Below are 12,413 nucleotides of genomic sequence, written 5' to 3'. Positions count from 1 at the left end.
CTCACTCCCTTCCCCCAACCTGGCCTAAGAGTCTACCTTGCCATGGTGGGCCTGCTTACAATCCTATTGGCCAAAATGTGATTTACTTTTAGCCAATTGGATTAGCCAAAGTACTCTGCCAAAGAAGAATAAAATTAACCATCTGAGAGGGAGATCAACTAATTAGAGCCCTTTTGTATTAGGCACGTTACGATTCAAAAATGGTATCGTGCCCATTTTGCCAATAGCAACAGCACGACGATGAACATGTAAATTGCATTGACTGGTTTTTGCTAGTGCATTTGGTATTTTCCAGAATTACGATTGTCGGCCTGCATCCTTTTGGTTTTGTTTGTGCTTCTATGCTTTGTAACTTTTTGGTGAGGAGTGGTATAGCTGTGGGAAGGAGGAGGCCATAAGTAGAACTTGGAAGTATATTTAAATCATTTTAAATATGCCCCTGAGTTTTACACTGCAGGTTGCAACAATTTGTAATCACCAATCAAATTCTCTCCAGGACCAGTTCACACTTGGAGTGCTTTTGGTGGGGAGCGTTTCTGCTCTTTGCTGATAGCCGGTATTCAGCAAAGCATTGTGGTAAATCCTTGCAGTGCCTGCGGTGTGCATATGTTGCACAGGTGCACTGCGTGCAACATTTCGGTGGCAGTAAGAATGCCATTCTCATTCTTTGGAATGAGACTCTAAAAACGCAATCACTGCAACATGGAGCCACAATTGCTTGGTAAAAATGCAATCACACTCCGTAGGCGATTGTGATTTGCCTTTTGCGATCCCAATGTTAAACCAGGCCTAAGGGGAACCAACTGGATCCCAATTATTTATCAGTTGGTGGTAGTGTTTCCAGAATTTACGCTTGAGGGTGTAAGAGTGGTACCCATGATGACCATCTATCCCCCTTATCCCTCTTCAAAACTGCCATCCCCTATACCTCACTCACCCCCTTCCCCCAACCTGGCCTAAGAGTCTACCTTGCCATGGTGGGCCTGCTTACAATCCTATTGGCCAAAATGTGATTTACTTTTAGCCAATAGGATTACTTGAGGGTGTAAGAGTGGTATCCATGATTACCATCTATCCCCCTTATCCATCTTCAAAGTACTCTGCCAAAAAAGAATAAAATAAACCACCTGAGAGGGAGAACAACTAATTAGAGCCCTTTTGTATTAGGCACGTTACGATTCAAAAATTGTGTCGTGCCCATTTTGCCAATAGCAACAGCACGGCGATGAACATGTAAATTGCATTGCCTGTTTTTTGCGACTGCAATTGGAATTTTCCAGAACTACGATTGACGGCCTGCATCCTTTTTGTTTTGTTTGTGCTTCTATGCTTTGTAACTTTTTGGTGAGGATTGGTATGGCTGTGGGGAGGAGGAGGCCATAAGTAGAACTTGGAGGTATATTTAAATCATTTTAAAAATGCCCCTGAGTTCTACACTGCAGGTTGCAACAATTTGTAATCACCAATCAAATTATCTCTAGGGCCAGTTCACACTTGGTGTGCTTTTGGTGGTGAGCGTTTCTGCTCTTTGCTGATAGCCGGTATTCAGCAAAGCATTGTGGTAAAACCTTGCAGTGCCTGCGGTGTGCATATGTCGCACAGGTGCACTGCGTGCAACATTTTGGTGGCAGTTAGAATGCCATTCTCATTCTTTGGAATGAGACTCTAAAAACGCAATCACTGCAACATGGAGCCACAATTGCTTGGTAAAAATGCAATCACACTCCATAGGCGATTGAGATTTGCCTTTTGCGATCCCAATGTTGAACCAAGCCTAAGGGGGACCAACTGGATCCCAATTATTTATCAGGTGGTGGTAGTGTTTCCAGACTTTACACTTGAGGGTGTAAGAGTGGTACCCATGATGGCCATCTATCCCCCTTATCCATCTTCAAAACTGCCATCCCCTATACCTCACTCACTCCCTTCCCCCAACCTGGCCTAAGAGTCTACCTTGCCATGGTGGGCCTGCTTACAATCCTATTGGCCAAAATGTGATTTACTTTTAGCCAATTGGATTAGCCAAAGTACTCTGCCAAAGAAGAATAAAATAAACCATCTGAGAGGGAGATCAACTAATTAGAGCCCTTTTGTATTAGGCACGTTACGATTCAAAAATGGTATCGTGCCCATTTTGCCAATAGCAACAGCACGACGATGAACATGTAAATTGCATTGACTGGTTTTTGCTAGTGCAATTGGTATTTTCCAGCATTACGATTGTCGGCCTGCATCCTTTTGGTTTTGTTTGTGCTTCTATGCTTTGTAACTTTTTGGTGAGGATTGGTATGGCTGTGGGGAGGAGGAGGCCATAAGTAGAACTTGGAGGTATATTTAAATCATTTTAAATATCCCCCTGAGTTCTACACTGCAGGTTGCAACAATTTGTAATCACCAATCAAATTCTCTCCAGGGCCAGTTCACACTTGGTGTGCTTTTGGTGGGGAGCGTTTCTGCTCTTTGCTGATAGCCGGTATTCAGCAAAGCATTGTGGTAAAACCTTGCAGTGCCTGCGGTGTGCATATGTCGCACAGGTGCACTGCGTGCAACATTTCGGTGGCAGTTAGAATGCCAATCTCATTCTTTGGAATGAGACTCGAAAAACGCAATCACTGCAACATGGAGCCACAATTGCTTGGTAAAAATGCAATCACACTCCATAGGCGATTGTAATTTGCCTTTTGCGATCCCAATGTTGAACCAGGCCTAAGGGGGACCAACTGGATCCCAATTATTTATCAGGTGGTGGTAGTGTTTCCAGACTTTACACTTGAGGGTGTAAGAGTGGTACCCATGATGACCATCTATCCCCCTTATCCATCTTCAAAACTGCCATCCCCTATACCTCACTCACTCCCTCCCCACAACCTGGCCTAAGAGTCTACCTTGCCATGGTGGGCCTGCTTACAATCCTATTGGCCAAAATGTGATTTACTTTTAGCCAATTGGATTAGCCAAAGTACTCTGCCAAAGAAGAATAAAATAAACCATCTGAGAGGGAGATCAACTAATTAGAGCCCTTTTGTATTAGGCACGTTACGATTCAAAAATGGTATCGTGCCCATTTTGCCAATAGCAACAGCACGACGATGAACATGTAAATTGCATTGACTGGTTTTTGCTAGTGCAATTGGTATTTTCCAGAATTACGATTGTCGGCCTGCATCCTTTTGGTTTTGTTTGTGCTTCTATGCTTTGTAACTTTTTGGTGAGGATTGGTATGGCTGTGGGGAGGAGGAGGCCATAAGTAGAACTTGGAGGTATATTTAAATCATTTTAAATATCCCCCTGAGTTCTACACTGCAGGTTGCAACAATTTGTAATCACCAATCAAATTCTCTCCAGGGCCAGTTCACACTTGGTGTGCTTTTGGTGGGGAGCGTTTCTGCTCTTTGCTGATAGCCGGTATTCAGCAAAGCATTGTGGTAAAACCTTGCAGTGCCTGCGGTGTGCATATGTCGCACAGGTGCACTGCGTGCAACATTTCGGTGGCAGTTAGAATGCCAATCTCATTCTTTGGAATGAGACTCGAAAAACGCAATCACTGCAACATGGAGCCACAATTGCTTGGTAAAAATGCAATCACACTCCATAGGCGATTGTGATTTGCCTTTTGCGATCCCAATGTTGAACCAGGCCTAAGGGGGACCAACTGGATCCCAATTATTTATCAGGTGGTGGTAGTGTTTCCAGACTTTACACTTGAGGGTGTAAGAGTGGTACCCATGATGACCATCTATCCCCCTTATCCATCTTCAAAACTGCCATCCCCTATACCTCACTCACTCCCTCCCCACAACCTGGCCTAAGAGTCTACCTTGCCATGGTGGGCCTGCTTACAATCCTATTGGCCAAAATGTGATTTACTTTTAGCCATTTGGATTAGCCAAAGTACTCTGCCAAAGAAGAATAAAATAAACCATCTGAGAGGGAGATCAACTAATTAGAGCCCTTTTGTATTAGGCACGTTACGATTCAAAAATGGTATCGTGCCCATTTTGCCAATAGCAACAGCACGACGATGAACATGTAAATTGCATTGACTGGTTTTTGCTAGTGCAATTGGTATTTTCCAGAATTACGATTGTCGGCCTGCATCCTTTTGGTTTTGTTTGTGCTTCTATGCTTTGTAACTTTTTGGTGAGGATTGGTATGGCTGTTCGGAGGAGGAGGCCATAAGTAGAACTTGGAGGTATATTTAAATCATTTTAAATATCCCCCTGAGTTCTACACTGCAGGTTGCAACAATTTGTAATCACCAATCAAATTCTCTCCAGGGCCAGTTCACACTTGGTGTGCTTTTGGTGGTGAGCGTTTCTGCTCTTTGCTGATAGCCGGTATTCAGCAAAGCATTGTGGTAAAACCTTGCAGTGCCTGCGGTGTGCATATGTCGCACAGGTGCACTGCGTGCAACATTTTGGTGGCAGTTAGAATGCCATTCTCATTCTTTGGAATGAGACTCTAAAAACGCAATCACTGCAACATGGAGCCACAATTGCTTGGTAAAAATGCAATCACACTCCATAGGCGATTGTGATTTGCCTTTTGCGATCCCAATGTTGAACCAGGCTTAAGGGGGACCAACTGGATCCCAATTATTTATCAGGTGGTGGTAGTGTTTCCAGACTTTACACTTGAGGGTGTAAGAGTGGTACCCATGATGACCATCTATCCCCCTTATCCATCTTCAAAACTGCAAACCCCTATACCTCACTCACTCCCTTCCCCCAACCTGGCCTAAGAGTCTACCTTGCCATGGTGGGCCTGCTTACAATCCTATTGGCCAAAATGTGATTTACTTTTAGCCAATTGGATTAGCCAAAGTACTCTGCCAAAGAAGAATAAAATAAACCATCTGAGAGGGGGATCAACTAATTAGAGCCCTTTTGTATTAGGCACGTTACAATTCAAAAATGGTATTGTGCCCATTTTGCCAATAGCAACAGCACGACGATGAACATGTAAATTGCATTGCCTGGTTTTTGCTAGTGCAATTGGTATTTTCCAGAATTACAATTGTTGGCCTGCATCCTTTTTGTTTTGTTTGTGCTTCTATGCTTTGTAACTTTTTGGTGAGGATTGGTATGGCTGTGGGGAGGAAGAGGCCATGAGTAGAACTTGGAGGTATATTTAAATTATTTTAAGTATGCCCCTGAGTTCTACACTGCTGGTTGTAATAATTTGTAATCGCCAATCAAATTCTCTCAAGGGCCAGTTCACACTTGGTGTGCTTTTGGTGGTGAGCGTTTCTGCTCTTTGCTGATAGCCGGTATTCAGCAAAGCATTGTGGTAAAACCTTGCAGTGCCTGCGGTGTGTATATGTAGCACAGGTGCACTGCGTGCAACATTTTGGTGGCAGTTAGAATGCCATTCTCATTCTTTGGAATGAGACTCTAAAAACGCAATCACTGCAACATGGAGCCACAATTACTTGGTAAAAATGCAATCACACTCCATAGGCGATTGTGATTTGCCTTTTGCGATCCCAATGTTAAACCAGGCCTAAGGGGGACCAACTGGATCCCAATTATTTATCAGGTGGTGGTAGTGTTTCCAGAATTTACACTTGAGGGTGTAAGAGTGGTACCCATGATGACCATCTATCCCCCTTATCCATCTTCAAAACTGCCATCCCCTATACCTCACTCACTCCCTTCCCCCAACCTGGCCTAAGAGTCTACCTTGCCATGGTGGGCCTGCTTACAATCCTATTGGCCAAAATGTGATTTACTTTTAGCCAATTGGATTAGCCAAAGTACTGTGCCAAAGAAGAATAAAATAAACCATCTGAGAGGGAGATCAACTAATTAGAGCCCTTTTGTATTAGGCACGTTATGATTCAAAAATGGTATCATGTCCATTTTGCCAATAGCAACAGCATGACGATGAACATGTAAATTGCATTGACTGGTTTTTGCGAGTGCAATTGGTATTTTCCAGAATTACAATTGTCGGCCTGCATCCTTTTTGTTTTGTTTGTGCTTCTATGCTTTGTAACTTTTTGGTGAGGATTGGTATGGCTTTGGGGAGGAGGAGGCCATAAGTAGAACTTGGAGGTATATTTAAATCATTTTAAATATGCCCCTGAGTTCTACACTGCAGGTTGCAACAATTTGTAATCACCAATCAAATTCTCTCCAGGGCCAGTTCACACTTGGTGTGCTTTTGGTGGTGAGCGTTTCTGCTCTTTGCTGATAGCCGGTATTCAGCAAAGCATTGTGGTAAAACCTTGCAGTGCCTGCGGTGTGCATATGTCGCACAGGTGCACTGCGTGCAACATTTCGGTGGCAGTTGGAATGCCAATCTCATTCTTTGGGATGAGACTCGAAAAATGCCATCACTGCAACATGGAGCCACATTTGCTTCGTAAAAATGCACTCCATAGGCGATTGTGATTTGCCTTTTGGGATCCCAATGTTAAACCAGGCCTAAGGGGGACCAACTGGATCCCAATTTTTTATCAGGTGGTGGTAGTGTTTCCAGACTTTACACTTGAGGGTGTAAGAGTGGTACCCATGATGACCATCTATCCCCCTTATCCATCTTCAAAACTGCCATCCCCTATACCTCACTCACTCCCTTCCCCCAACCTGGCCTAAGAGTCTACCTTGCCATGGTGGGCCTGCTTACAATCCTATTGGCCAAAATGTGATTTACTTTTAGCCAATTGGATTAGCCAAAGTACTCTGCCAAAGAAGAATAAAATAAACCATCTGAGAGGGAGATCAACTAATTAGAGCCCTTTTGTATTAGGCACGTTACAATTCAAAAATGGTATTGTGCCCATTTTGCCAATAGCAACAGCACGACGATGAACATGTAAATTGCATTGACTGGTTTTTGCTAGTGCAATTGGTATTTTCCAGAATTACAATTGTTGGCCTGCATCCTTTTTGTTTTGTTTGTGCTTCTATGCTTTGTAACTTTTTGGTGAGGATTGGTATGGCTGTGGGGAGGAGGAGGCCATGAGTAGAACTTGGAGGTATATTTAAATCATTTTAAGTATGCCCCTGAGTTCTACACTGCTGGTTGTAATAATTTGTAATCGCCAATCAAATTCTCTCAAGGGCCAGTTCACGCTTGGTGTGCTTTTGGTGGTGAGCGTTTCTGCTCTTTGCTGATAGCCGGTATTCAGCAAAGCATTGTGGTAAAACCTTGCAGTGCCTGCGGTGTGTATATGTAGCACAGGTGCACTGCGTGCAACATTTTGGTGGCAGTTAGAATGCCATTCTCATTCTTTGGAATGTGACTCTAAAAATGCAATCACTGCAACATGGAGCCACAATTGCTTGGTAAAAATGCAATCACACTCCATAGGCGATTGTGATTTGCCTTTTGCGATCCCAATGTTGAACCAGGCCTAAGGGGGACCAACTGGATCCCAATTATTTATCAGGTGGTGGTAGTGTTTCCAGACTTTTCTCGTGATGGTGTAAGAGTGGTACCCATGATGACCATCTATCCCCCTTATCCCTCTACAAAACTGCCATCCCCTATACCTAACTCACTCCCTTCCCCCAACCTGCCCTAAGAGTCTACCTTGCCATGGTGGGCCTGCTTACAATCCTATTGGCCAAAATGTGATTTACTTTTAGCCAATTGGATTAGCCAAAGTACTCTGCCAAAGAAGAATAAAATAAACCATCTGAGAGGGAGATCAACTAATTAGAGCCCTTTTGTATTAGGCACGTTACGATTCAAAAATGGTATCGTGCCCATTTTGCCAATAGCAACAGCATGACGATGAACATGTTAATTGCATTGACTGGTTTTTGCTAGTGCAATTGGTATTTTCCAGAATTACAATTGTCGGCCTGCATCCTTTTTGTTTTGTTTGTGCTTCTATGCTTTGTAACTTTTTGGTGAGGATTGGTATGGCTGTGGGGAGGAGGAGGCCATAAGTAGAACTTGGAGGTATATTTAAATCATTTTAAATATCCCCCTGAGTTCTACACTGCAGGTTGCAACAATTTGTAATCACCATTTAAATTCTCTCCAGGGCCAGTTCACACTTGGTGTGCTTTTGGTGGGGAGCGTTTCTGCTCTTTGCTGATAGCCGGTATTCAGCAAAGCATTGTGGTAAAACCTTGCAGTGCCTGCGGTGTGCATATGTCGCACAGGTGCACTGCGTGCAACATTTCGGTGGCAGTTAGAATGCCAATCTCATTCTTTGGAATGAGACTCGAAAAACGCAATCAGTGCAACATGGAGCCACATTTGCTTCGTAAAAATGCACTCCATAGGCGATTGTGATTTGCCTTTTGCGATCCCAATGTTGAACCAGGCCTAAGGGGGACCAACTGGATCCCAATTATTTATTAGGTGGTGGTAGTTTTTCCAGACTTTACACTTGAGGGAGTAAGAGTGGTACCCATGATGACCATCTATCCCCCTTATCCCTCTTCAAAACTGCAATCCCCTACACCTAACTCACTCCCTTCCCCCAACCTGGCCTAAGAGTTTACCTTGCCATGGTGGGCCTGCTTACAATCCTATTGGCCAAAATGTGATTTACTTTTAGCCAATAGGATTAGCCAAAGTACTCTGCCAAAAAAGAATAAAATAAACCACCTGAGAGGGAGATCAACTAATTAGAGCCCTTTTGTATTAGGCACGTTACGATTCAAAAATGGTATCATGCCCATTTTGCCAATAGCAACAGCACGGCGATGAACATGTAAATTGCATTGCCTGGTTTTTGCGACTGCAATTGGTATTTTCCAGAATTACAATTGTCAGCCTGCATCCTTTTTGTTTTGTTTGTGTTTCTATGCTTTGCAACTTTTTGGTGAGGATCGGTATGGCTGTGGGGAGGAGGAGGCCATAAGTAGAACTTGGAGGTATATTTAAATCATTTTAAATATGCCCCTGAGTTCTACACTGCAGGTTGCAACAATTTGTAATCACCAATCAAATTCTCTCCTGGACCAGTTCACACTTGGTGTGCTTTTGGTGGGGGGCGTTTCTGCTCTTTGCTGATAGCCGTTATTCAGCAAAGCACTGTGGTAAATCCTTGCAGTGCCTGCGGTGTGCATATGTCGCACAGGTGCACTGCGTGCAACATTTCGGTGGCAGTAAGAATGCCATTCTCATTCTTTGGAATGAGACTCTAAAAACGCAATCACTGCAACATGGAGCCACAATTGCTTGGTAAAAATGCAATCACACTCCATAGGCGATTGTGATTTGCCTTTTGCGATCCCAATGTAGAACCAGGCCTAAGGGGGACCAACTGGATCCCAATTATTTATCAGGTGGTGGTAGTGTTTCCAGAATTTACACTTGAGGGTGTAAGAGTGGTACCCATGATGACCATCTATCCCCTTATCCCTCTTCAAAACTGCCATCCCCTATACCTAACTCACTCCCTTCCCCCAACCTGCCCTAAGAGTCTACCTTGCCATGGTGGGCCTGCTTACAATCCTATTGGCCAAAATGTGATTTACTTTTAGCCAATTGGATTAGCCAAAGTACTCTGCCAAAAAAGAATATAATAAACCATCTGAGAGGGAGATCAACTAATTAGAGACCTTTTGTATTAGGCACGTTATGATTCAAAAATGGTATCATGTCCATTTTGCCAATAGCAACAGCATGACGATGAACATGTAAATTGCATTGACTGGTTTTTGCGAGTGCAATTGGTATTTTCCAGAATTAAAATTGTCGGCCTGCATCCTTTTTGTTTTGTTTGTGCTTCTATGCTTTGTAACTTTTTGGTGAGGATTGGTATGGCTTTGGGGAGGAGGAGGCCATAAGTAGAACTTGGAGGTATATTTAAATCATTTTAAGTATGCCCCTGAGTTCTACACTGCTGGTTGTAATAATTTGTAATCGCCAATCAAATTCTCTCAAGGGCCAGTTCACGCTTGGTGTGCTTTTGGTGGTGAGCGTTTCTGCTCTTTGCTGATAGCCGGTATTCAGCAAAGCATTGTGGTAAAACCTTGCAGTGCCTGCGGTGTGTATATGTAGCACAGGTGCACTGCGTGCAACATTTTGGTGGCAGTTAGAATGCCATTCTCATTCTTTGGAATGTGACTCTAAAAATGCAATCACTGCAACATGGAGCCACAATTGCTTGGTAAAAATGCAATCACACTCCATAGGCGATTGTGATTTGCCTTTTGCGATCCCAATGTTGAACCAGGCCTAAGGGGGACCAACTGGATCCCAATTATTTATCAGGTGGTGGTAGTGTTTCCAGACTTTTCTCTTGATGGTGTAAGAGTGGTACCCATGATGACCATCTATCCCCCTTATCCCTCTTCAAAACTGCCATCCCCTATACCTAACTCACTCCCTTCCTCCAACCTGGCCTAAGAGTCTACCTTGCCATGGTGGGCCTTCTTACAATCCTATTGGCCAAAATGTGATTTACTTTTAGCCAATAGGATTAGCCAAAGTACTCTGCCAAAAAAGAATAAAATAAACCACCTGAGAGGGAGATCAACTAATTAGACCACTTTTGTATTAGGCACGTTACGATTCAAAAATTGTGTCGTGCTCATTTTGCCAATAGCAACAGCACGGCGATGAACATGTAAATTGCATTGCCTGGTTTTTGCGAGTGCAATTGGTATTTTCCAGAATTACAATTGTCGGCCAGCATCCTTTTTGTTTTGTTTGTGCTTCTATGCTTTGTAACTTTTTGGTGAAGATTGGTATGGCTTTGGGGAGGAGGAGGCCATAAGTAGAACTTGGAGGTATATTTAAATCATTTTAAATATGCCCCTGAGTTCTACACTGCAGGTTGCAACAATTTGTAATCACCAATCAAATTCTCTCCAGGGCCAGTTCACACTTGGTGTGCTTTTGGTGGTGAGCGTTTCTGCTCTTTGCTGATAGCCGGTATTCAGCAAAGCATTGTGGTAAAACCTTGCAGTGCCTGCGGTGTGCATATGTCGCACAGGTGCACTGCGTGCAACATTTTGGTGGCAGTTAGAATGCCATTCTCATTCTTTGGAATGAGACTCTAAAAACGCAATCACTGCAACATGGAGCCACAATTGCTTGGTAAAAATGCAATCACACTCCATAGGCGATTGTGATTTGCCTTTTGCGATCCCAATGTTGAACCAGGCCTAAGGGGGACCAACTGGATCCCAATTATTTATCAGGTGGTGGTAGTGTTTCCAGACTTTACACTTGAGGGTGTAAGAGTGGTACCCATGATGACCATCTATCCCCCTTATCCATCTTCAAAACTGCCATCCCCTATACCTCACTCACTCCCTTCCCCCAACCTGGCCTAAGAGTCTACCTTGCCATGGTGGGCCTGCTTACAATCCTATTGGCCAAAATGTGATTTACTTTTAGCCAATTGGATTAGCCAAAGTACTGTGCCAAAGAAGAATAAAATAAACCATCTGAGAGGGAGATCAACTAATTAGAGCCCTTTTGTATTAGGCACGTTACGATTCAAAAATGGTATCGTGCCCATTTTGCCAATAGCAACAGCATGACGATGAACATGTAAATTGCATTGACTGGTTTTTGCTAGTGCAATTGGTATTTTCCAGAATTACAATTGTCGGCCTGCATCCTTTTTGTTTTGTTTGTGCTTCTATGCTTTGTAACTTTTTGGTGAGGATTGGTATGGCTGTGGGAAGGAGGAGGCCATAAGTAGAACTTGGAAGTATATTTAAATCATTTTAAATATGCCCCTGAGTTTTACACTGCAGGTTGCAACAATTTGTAATTACAAATCAAATTCTCTCCAGGGCCAGTTTACACTTTGTGTGCTTTTGGTGGTGAGCGTTTCTGCTCTTTGCTGATAGCTGGTATTCAGCAAAGCATTGTGGTAAAACCTTGCAGTGCCTGCGGTGTGCATATGTCGCACAGGTGGCAGTTAGAATGCCAATCTCATTCTTTGGAATGAGACTCGAAAAACGCAATCAGTGCAACATGGAGCCACATTTGCTTCGTAAAAATGCACTCCATAGGCGATTGTGATTTGCCTTTTGCGATCCCAATGTTGAACCAGGCCTAAGGGGGACCAACTGGATCCCAATTATTTATTAGGTGTTGGTAGTTTTTCCAGACTTTACACTTGAGGGAGTAAGAGTGGTACCCATGATGACCATCTATCCCCCTTATCCCTCTTCAAAACTGCAATCCCCTATACCTAACTCACTCCCTTCCCCCAACCTGGCCTAAGAGTTTACCTTGCCATGGTGGGCCTGCTTACAATCCTATTGGCCAAAATGTGATTTACTTTTAGCCAATAGGATTAGCCAAAGTACTCTGCCAAAAAAGAATAAAATAAACCACCTGAGAGGGAGATCAACTAATTAGAGCCCTTTTGTATTAGGCACGTTACGATTCAAAAATTGTCGTGCCCATTTTGCCAATAGCAACAGCACGGCGATGAACATGTAAATTGCATTGACTGGTTTTTGCTAGTGCAATTCGTA

The sequence above is a fragment of the Hyperolius riggenbachi genome, chromosome 10 (assembly GCF_040937935.1).
Source record: "Hyperolius riggenbachi isolate aHypRig1 chromosome 10, aHypRig1.pri, whole genome shotgun sequence".
Taxonomy (NCBI): domain Eukaryota; kingdom Metazoa; phylum Chordata; class Amphibia; order Anura; family Hyperoliidae; genus Hyperolius; species Hyperolius riggenbachi.
Note: the sequence above shows the minus strand (reverse complement) of the source record.